This window comes from Acyrthosiphon pisum, chromosome A2 (assembly GCF_005508785.2).
Source record: "Acyrthosiphon pisum isolate AL4f chromosome A2, pea_aphid_22Mar2018_4r6ur, whole genome shotgun sequence".
NCBI lineage: Eukaryota > Metazoa > Arthropoda > Insecta > Hemiptera > Aphididae > Acyrthosiphon > Acyrthosiphon pisum.
The window spans coordinates 37678895-37689050 of record NC_042495.1 but is presented as its reverse complement, the minus strand read 5'-3'; the positions used below and the strand labels follow the sequence as shown (position 1 = coordinate 37689050).

The 10156-nt window shown below is 26.3% G+C and overlaps 1 long non-coding RNA gene across 1 annotated transcript in view; it reads left to right on the top strand.

Annotated features, from left to right (window-relative positions):
• The first annotated feature begins 1938 nt into the window (after positions 1-1938).
• The window catches only part of LOC107885023, a 42415-nt gene continuing 34197 nt past the window's right edge, over positions 1939-10156 (top strand). The window contains exon 1 of the long non-coding RNA XR_001680284.2: positions 1939-2596. This is a non-coding gene — a long non-coding RNA (uncharacterized LOC107885023). The remainder of the gene's footprint in view (positions 2597-10156) is intronic.

The following is a 10156-nucleotide window of genomic DNA, read 5'->3' as shown; positions in this document are numbered from 1 at the left end:
TTAATACGTGGCTCTTAATATATTCTTACAATAGCAGTTGAAAAATATATAAATATAGTCACATTTTTTTTTATACCTAAGCATTTAGTTCCGATTTTGACCAATTACGAAAAAATCACGAAAATTTGCAAATTATTTTGAGTTAGAAATTCATAAAAATTTTTATTTTTAAATCTAACTATCTAAGATTTGATAATTTAATACAAGATTCCTCATAAGTTTGTCTATCTTTATCAAAAAAAAAAAAGAATGTTTACCGGAAAGTCAAATTAAATTTTTACGAGTGTTTGAAGTTCAAATTTTAACATCATTGGATATTAACTCGATTTCTCATGTAGCGATTTTCTTATATTGTATTTTTTTTTATATATAATATAATATAACAATACATTTTTATTTGTTAGATCAAAAAACATGGAAATATAATACACAGCCCCTAATATATTTTTACAATAGCAGTAGAAAAATATTAAAAATACAAATGCACAATTTTTTTTATAAATATTTAAAGTTTTAATTTCAACAATATTCATCAAACTTAAAATTTAAAATGCGGGTAAGTGGATGTCACTCTGCTGTATAGTAGGTTACAAATGAGTCAATGTATAATGGATTGTATTAAACTGGAATTCAATGATATATGATAATTTGTATTCAGGATAAAAAAATTAATAAAAATCATTATAAAACCATTAGCTTCTAAAATTATTTCGTAGTTGAAAATGTACCTATATATTATATTAATTACAACAATATAAATATAATATACAGTATCCTAGGCTGCCAAACCGTCTCTGCTGAGAACCGTTTTTTGCACACATGATATGTATCATTGAATTTAAATTTACAGTCATCCAATTGTAGCCTACTGTACAGCAGAACAACTTCCACTTATCCGTTTTCTTTTGTTTATTAAAAAAAAAAAATGGTGTCCCCCCCCCCCCCATTTAAAATTCCTAGGCACGCCACTGCTCGAGACTTCCTGGTGGTGTCCTGATTATCTTTGTAAGGAATTCGACATGACCAAGAAATATAATTCCTTATAATAAAATATAAATTCGTATTGCAATATTTGATGATTTATTTTACTTTTCTGCGGTATCTCCCGTTTTCCGGCTTTCATCATATACCTTGTATTTAATAGAGTGATTTCGAGTATTTAAAACCGTTTAAAATATTAATAGTATTCAATTTAAATTTAATTAGTTGTTATTAAAACACTTATATAATTTATTTTGTAGGATTAATTGTTGTTTAGTTCTTTCAATGTTTATTTTTATATGGGGTTCTCGTCACATTGTGCTTCCGGGAATTTACAGTTCTGGTTTAAGTGAAATATAAAATATAGCAAACCCCCTAGGGCAGGGATGGCAAGAATGTGGCACGTGTGCCATGTTTAGCACGCGAGAAATTTTCAATGGCTCCCGAAGACTTTCATGTGTCTATAATATATATTTTATATACCTTGAAGCGCAACAGCGCATACTAAACAGACATAAAAAAACTCTTTCAAGTAAAATGAAGTAAAATGTTTCTAACAATCAATAAAAGTTGATTCTTTTCTACATTATTATCATTCATTTTTCATTTATATTTTGTAAAAATTCTCCGTGTTAACAAATATAATTAGTTTACAACTGAATTTTTTTTTTTAATTGTCTCATAGATTTGCACGTTGAACAAATCCTATTTGTCATCTTTGCCCTAGGCCCTAATAGATGGTCGGCATTTTATATGTCAACTGGAGTGTCAAAGTTCTAAGTAAGGCCCTACCGCTGGAAAATAACCATTACAATAATAATACTATAATATATAACGGCGCGTCATTATGAGTGGCGGCGCAAGTCACTTTTCCCTACTCGTGAACAGGATGACGTTACGCCGCCACTGCCGCCACCGCCGAGACACGCGGAGACCGAAACAAACGAACATGCGTTCGCCACCGGGTCGTGTTACACGCACGGCATCAGTCGCCGACCGCTTACCGTTCAAGATAGTGGCGGCGCTCGCCAACGATTTGGATTGTGTCCGCTGAAGTGCGCGGTGATTGCGTATTAAAAACAGCTCTGCGGCTGCAGTGTTCGTATCTGATTGTTGCAGTATAACTGCAATGATAATAATATTAATATAAATTGTATACGGTCTTCGTTTCAACGACCGCGTAACACTCGTAATAGTAATAACAACATTATGATATCGATGCACCGCCTTAACCGTGTCCTGTCTGTACCGTGGTATACGTGTTATATGTTTCTCATAAACGCGTAAAGGCCGACGTAATTTTTGTTGGTCCATCACAGTCTCACCACCGTCAGTGACGCGTCTTTATTATTATTGTTATGCGACACGTATTCTCGATTATTGTCATAGATTTTTCGACGCCGGCAGAAAAAAATAACATAACACGACGAAAATAAACAAAAACTATATAGATATCAACAGGTGTATCAACTCGGCGTCCTGCGTCAAATACGCGTGTCGTCAACGCGCCGCAGCTTTCAACGAAAAATAATAAATTATACCCAGCCAAAAGCTGCTCACGTGTGTACACGGACAGATATAATCATAAACGCACTGCCGTCTGCCACTGCTGCAGGTAATTAATAAAATAATAACATTAATTATATTTTAAACGTGATATTTTTAAAAGCAACACATACAGAATACAAATATTCACCAAGTATTATGTTCACATAATATTTTACATTAATATTGAATTTATTTAAATTATGATTTTTTGAATTTATAAATACATTTACTTTAAGACCATATATTTTCAAATTTTTAAAGAGTGTTGACACATATTGTTTAGATCCTGATCACATCCTGTAACGAACCAAACTTCATTTTTACAATTGAGAACCACTTTTCTTACTATACATTTTTAAAACTTTTAAAAGTCAAAATTCCAACGAGTAGATTCTGAATTTATGCATTTTATGTATAAAGGATATTTGTCCATAACAATACGTGTATAACATATAAGGATTTTATAATTTGATGACTGCCCTCACAATAAAAAATTTAATATTTGCAAAATATTTTAAATAATGAATTATTAAATTTTAATATAATATATCTACCTATTTAGAATGCGTTTTGTTCATAAAGCATTAAGTTTTAGTCAGAAAATGTTTTATATATTGCCGAAGTATTGCAATATTATTAAATAGTTTTTTGGCAGAAGATCAAATATTGCTGAAATTATCGCAATATATTATAATAATATTTTTATTAAAATATTTTACAACTAAATATTGTTTAAACTATGTTTATATAGATAGTTATATTGTTCTCACAATATAAATGTTATTATACAAATAGACTAAAAAATATAACAATCATTTGCATTATTATTGTATTTAGTATGTTTGGTAATTCTGAAATATTTTAACTATGCTTTAATAATACTTCTATGTTCTATAAAAAATATTACATAGTATCGCTATTTTTTTTTTATCTTAATCCTTAGTTACATTTTGTTTATTACAAAACGCCACTGTTGGAACAGTGTAATAGATAGGTTGGTAGGTAATATTGGTTGGTGATCTTTAAGCTGTTTTCTGTTTTTTACTCTTCATTTATCTTATCCCGCGATTTTTTCACGCTGTTATAAAACAAAAAGTATATATGTAGATTGTAGACTATAGGTAGGTAATAGGTATGTGTGTTACAATATTATATATTGTACCGTTTTTCTATAACCATGGTCTATGACGAATTTGTGCAATGGCATTTATTTATATCCTATGCATATTATTTTTGTTGTATATGCGAGTTTGAGTGTACTCAGAGAAATCGATTAAATTTTTTTTTAACTTAATTATTTGAAAATGTATTAATAAAATATTAAAGGTATATGTCATATGATTTACCAATCATAATATTCATAAGTAATCATTACAATAAATCAACACTAATGTAATATGTAAAAGTTACTAATACATCTTAGTTCCTAAAATATTTTTTTAGTAGGCACATTATCATCTCGAAGAATAAATAATCTAACATATATTTATAGTTTGTTAGGTTGGGAGATCTTTGGTCTAATTAGATCCAAAAAATAATTTAACTAATTTCGTGTTAATATAAATTGATTTAATAGGTACATGTGTTCAATCAAATTTGATAATATTGTGTGAACCATAAAAATTAGTTAATTTTGTTAATTTCATTTGTGACGTATTGACGTATTATGTACATTCTTAAATATAGGTATCCTTCAACTGTAGGTGTAAGACTTTTAAACATTAAGCACTGAATGTACACACAAGCATCATATTTTAAATTTAAAAAATGTAGATGGCTGAGCATTTTTAATTGGTAGCCAACGGTACTGGTATATTTTAATTTCATTGTTTTCTTCATAATGACAATAGATTTTTTTTGGTATTGTTCTAATTAAAATAATGTGCTGCTAGTTAAAATAATATCGCCTTAAATTTCTAGACAATATTATGTATTTTTTGAAACCACTATGAATATAGTACAACATTTTTTTTATTAATAAATTGTTGGTTGAGTTTAAAATATTACATCAATAATTTAGTTGATTATAATATACCAATATTTATATTTAATATATTTAAGCCTGTATACATGTTTATATTCTATATTAAATTTATCGTTTCTTGTTTGGACACCATTTTATGAACAACTTCATGTTAGGCTAATCTTTTTAACCCTAAATCTTAAAATTGCATTATATTTTTGAACAAACACAAATTGGTTTTGATAACATTTTATTTTAAACAAAAATTGATGTTGGATTTAAATAAACAGAATGAAATATATTATATCAAATTGTACAAACCACCTATTTGGCTACTTATATATTAATTTATACTTAATTCAACCCTATCTTAAAACGGCGGTTTTAAATATTTAAAATCGGTGTATTGTATATTTGTATGTATTATAATACAGTACATACTACAACTAATAATCACATAAAATAATTATTCGTTTTTGGTTTTGTTTTTAATCTATTAATTATTTATAAATATATTTATAAGCTTTATTAATATAAATTGACATTAAATTAATTATCAGTCTTAATTGAATTAAGTTCTATATAAAGTTTAAATAGAAAACACACATTTAGACAATTATTATGATTTGTAGTTGTTAATTTAAAAAATAATGTTCTTATTATTCTCACAATAATACAAGTACGATGATAATAAAATAAAACATAATGAGTAGGTAATATTTAAACACATATATTTTTTCGATGATTTAAAATCAAAAAATGAAATGGCTAGATGAACATTTAATAGGTAGGTACCTATTTTGTTTGTTATTATTGCAAGTGCTTAATACTTATTAGTTATTACTTATTATCTTGTTTTGCTCAATTAAGCTTTCTGTTTCATATATTATGTATCGGATGTTTTTCACAAATAAACTAGTGATTATAGATTTATCTGGTTTTATTACAAGTTATGTTATGGAAATATTTTAATAATATATCAGTTTATAATTAAAATTATTTGCATATGTTGTAATAATAAAAACAATTTTTTTTAACATTTACATTAACAACATTCAACTGAAAACGGAATATGAATAATATTATAATTTATAATATTACACAAGATGCTCTACACAGATTTGTATCTTTTTTAATTTTCTATACACACTATTCAACTATATGGATATAATACACATTTAATCAAAAAGTAATAGATTATAGGTAATTATCTATTAGTATATTTTGTTCTCTAATAATTTTATATTTTTATAATTTTAACTAGGTATATTATTTTACATTGATATTATCTAATAAAAATGATATTTTATACTAAATATTTGTTTAACGTAATATTTACAAAGTACTATAAATTAATATGATAATATTTTGATCAGTTAGCTTGATATCTAATAAGAACATATATATATTAGATATGAAAATAAAATTATTGATTAAACTGTATTTAAAATATTTTTAAAAATATGTGTTTAAAATATTCATAACAATTTACATAATATTGTTAATTTTTATATTACCCCCTAATATTATAATACGTTTTAAGTACTTACATAATTTTTTGATTTTTTGATTATTTAATAATGGTTAGGTAGTTATAATTTATTAATAAATATAACACGGTAAATTATTTTTAAATTATAGAAAACAGTTTTGTATAAATAATTTAAATACAAATTCACAAACGCCATAAGTATTATAAACGTCATATCTTTAGGTAATATGAATACATAGGTAATAATAAATAAATCAACCAAAATTAATATTCATGTAATTTTACAAATATATAAAAATTAAATTAAATATTATATTTTAAATATATTTATTGCCTTATGCTAAAAAATTAATAATGCGAGGAATAAATTATCTACTTATATATGATATTTTTGAACATTGAAAATGTTTTTAATTTAAATTAATTTTGGGTGGACTGCTGGGAGTTGGGACTTAAATATTTGAATCCATATTTAACGATAAAACATTTAACGTAAATGTTACTATTTATCTACCTACTGAAAACTACTGATAAATATGAATAAAACATTTTAAGTACTCTTAAAACAATCGCTCCCCAATGTTAAATATCTAATCTAACGGTGTTGTATTATATTTTTGTAGTTTTTCATAAGCGAACATTTGAAAACTAATATAGATCCAGGATCTTTTAATCAGCTCAGAACTCTATAGTAAATTGCGCAAAAAATATGGAATGGTAAAAAATTATACCTAAACAAATATACAATTATGTGATGAGCATTGCACTTGATTTACCCAGTGCCTTGAACATTTTAGGTTTCGTATTTTAATTATTACGTATTTATACTCATAAACAATATAAATAAAAGTACTTTGAACATGTTTTACCATATATTGTTATAAGTGTTATAGGAAAATTAAAATCAAGGTTGAATAAAAAAATCTAATGAATAGTACAACAATTGTATGTAATTATTAATAAAACATAGATTACGTTGTTCCGGCTATGAGTAAAATATAAATTAAGATAAACTGAATAGTACCGTTTTATTTTAATCTAAGTTTCTTTAGCTAGCTACTTATTTTAAAAGTATGACATTTAAGTCAAAATCGTCAATATTATCTAGTTAGTCAATATACGAGTACTGAATCGTTAAGTTGTTATTTGACATTTTGATATAATTTAAAGTAACTAAAATATAAAAAAATGTAATTAGGTATCTAATATCCATATATGTAGGTAGTTAGTTGATTTTAATCTATAAAAGTCTCATTTAAAAAAATGGTACAAATATAAAATGAAATTAGAACAATGCTATCTTTGGAAAATAAAAACATTAAAAAATGACATCTTCGGTAATGTAGTTCAGTATAAGCGTATTATATATTGTTTTTGATGTATAAATATGTTCTGACCAGCTCTAATTCGCATCCACGGGAGAATGGAAATAATAACGAATATTACAACGTTGTCATTATCTAAACAGAAATTATTATTATGGTGAACCATTCATTGTAGATAGGTACCTAACTACTGAAATATTATCTTGTATATTATGATGTACAAGAAAAGAAAACATTAAAACAGTTAACAATAGACATATTTTCTTCTGTAAAACTTCACGCGCACTTTGATATCTGTCGTTAAAAAAGAAACAAAAACACAATTTAGTATGCTTTAAAATCTGCGTCTATAGTACCTAAGCGTGTGATGATTTATGTTCAATTTTGGCACAAATCCAAATTCACATTATAACATTTAAGTGTAGGGCCACCTCTGTCGCTTACTAAGAGAACTATGCGCGTAGAGAAAAAAGTAGAAACAAACAAGAAAATTTTAATTTTGTTGTGGAATTCAGACATGTCCGTATACCTATACAATAACACTATTAGGACAATGTCGATTATATTTTCGTGGGCCGTGAAGTCTACTACAATTGACGAAAAAAAAGAAAAAAAAATGAAAAAGAAAAATCGTTGTGTAATCATCACAGTGCATCAGTCATCAGACACTATGTATAGCAATGTTGAAAATGTTGTTTTTTACTCGTACATTGTAGATAACGGTCTAAATGTTAATTGATTTTACGTTGCTTAAATATTATTATAACTTCGCATTGTATGATTGCCTACACAGACGCGTTTGACGTGCGCGAGGACCCTTTTCTGTTAGTCTATTATCGTCGCAGATTTCTGTCATTGAAGCGACGGAGAAAGTAGGACGGATCTTGTGTACAGTAGTTGTTTGGAGAATAACGTGTTAAAAATTGGAAAATAATTTGCTCCGAAAACATCAATTAAAAATGAGAGTTTGAAATGCGTACCGTACCAAAAACCGCGTATAAAAAACATTTGACAAAAATAATATTGTGATATTGGAATAATAAAACAGCTAATATTGTGTGTATAGATTAAAAAAAATTATATATTAAAAATTAATTTTGTGCAGCTATTACTTATTTTTATTTAGGGCGTACGTAAGTATAATGTACTCGGTATAATAATATTATACTCGTACCTATATACTTATGCAAACACGCACATATATCTACAATCTACACAAAAATACAGTTAAATTACATATCGATGGTTTTTCTCTTTTTAATGTTTGAATACGTTTAAAAAGTGTCAATAGATTTTTACGATCACAAACGTAAAAGGTGTTAACGCAATCTTGACATGAAAACACGGGTTAAATGACCACAAGGAAAAAAAAATACATACATATAATTATGTTAATATCATTGAGATTAAAACGGTTTTCAGTATCCGCTTTACTATATATTCTATTGAGACATTACGAATCATGTCCATCGATTTGTTTAATTGACATGACATAACAATGCAAACCATCTACATAGTATTACAGTACATAATCAGAAATTTATTGCAATTCAACTAAAAAAATACAATAATATATTATATTTGCATTGAAATGCCGAATCGGATGTTTGTAAAAATTTGACTCGGAAATTCGTATTTAAATTTCTGACGAAACTCATTCATAAATGTGAAGTTGTTTATATCGCAACAATATCTATTATTCATATTATATAAGACTATTATTTTGATTATTGATAACGAATAAAAATAAGCAATAAATACGATAACTTGAATTGTATGACTTGTGTTAAACCGGATGTTAGTATTTTGCATAATCTTATTATCTATTATCTTTTTGGTTAGTTGAGGCGGCATGTGGAATAATCAGAAATTATTTTATGAATCAATATTTAAAATGCTATACAGTGCATTTATATTTAAATATTACATGATTGAATATTCTATTATATTATACTAAATAATGTTAATATGATGAATCACACACCGATTTAAAAATTCTTTAGATTTTTCAAAGATAGTAAACATTTAATCTATTCAGAAAATATGCATAGTATATTATTAAATACATTAAATCTTAATGAGCTGAATAACTACCAAACAGTAACGAGGTGACTAGGGGAGAGGGAGAGGGTTAAAAATTGATACAGATTTAATTTATTTTACACAGTGTTTCCACATCGGTTGCATTTTTGGCATAATATGCAAAACAATAATAAAGTACACTCTACTTTAGATTTATGACAGTGTGACACTATCTTTACCCTTAAAACGTGACGAAACTAAATGTGTTCAATATTCGATATGATAATAATAAATACGAATATGTTAAAATGTTTCATAACCGTTCTGAACACCATACCCCCCCTCCCTCCCCAAGACAAATACAGGGAAATAGTACCAATATGTTAATCTTAATATTAAAATTACGCATGGTGACCGTTCAATAAGGGAACGTACAAGTCAATATTATATTATTAGAAATGTTATTTTTACCCAAGACCGGGTGACATAAGAAAAAATGCTGAGTTTTTTTTAATGAATTACATAGGTAGGTACTGTACATATTAGGTAGGAACCAACTATATATTTGTATACAAACACTGGATTTTATGAATAGGTATATTATATAATATGTATAAATGTATATTTTATATACATAATTATAATTGAAGTATAACAGGTAAATAAGTCATGTTCATTATTTATTTGTTGAATAACATAAAAATAAAATGAAATGTTTTAGAAAAATAATTGTTTGACAATTTATTCTAACGAGTAGCAAATTAAAGTAAAAAAAAAAAACTCATTGAATATAATAGTAGGTATAGTATAAAACCGATTGAATGT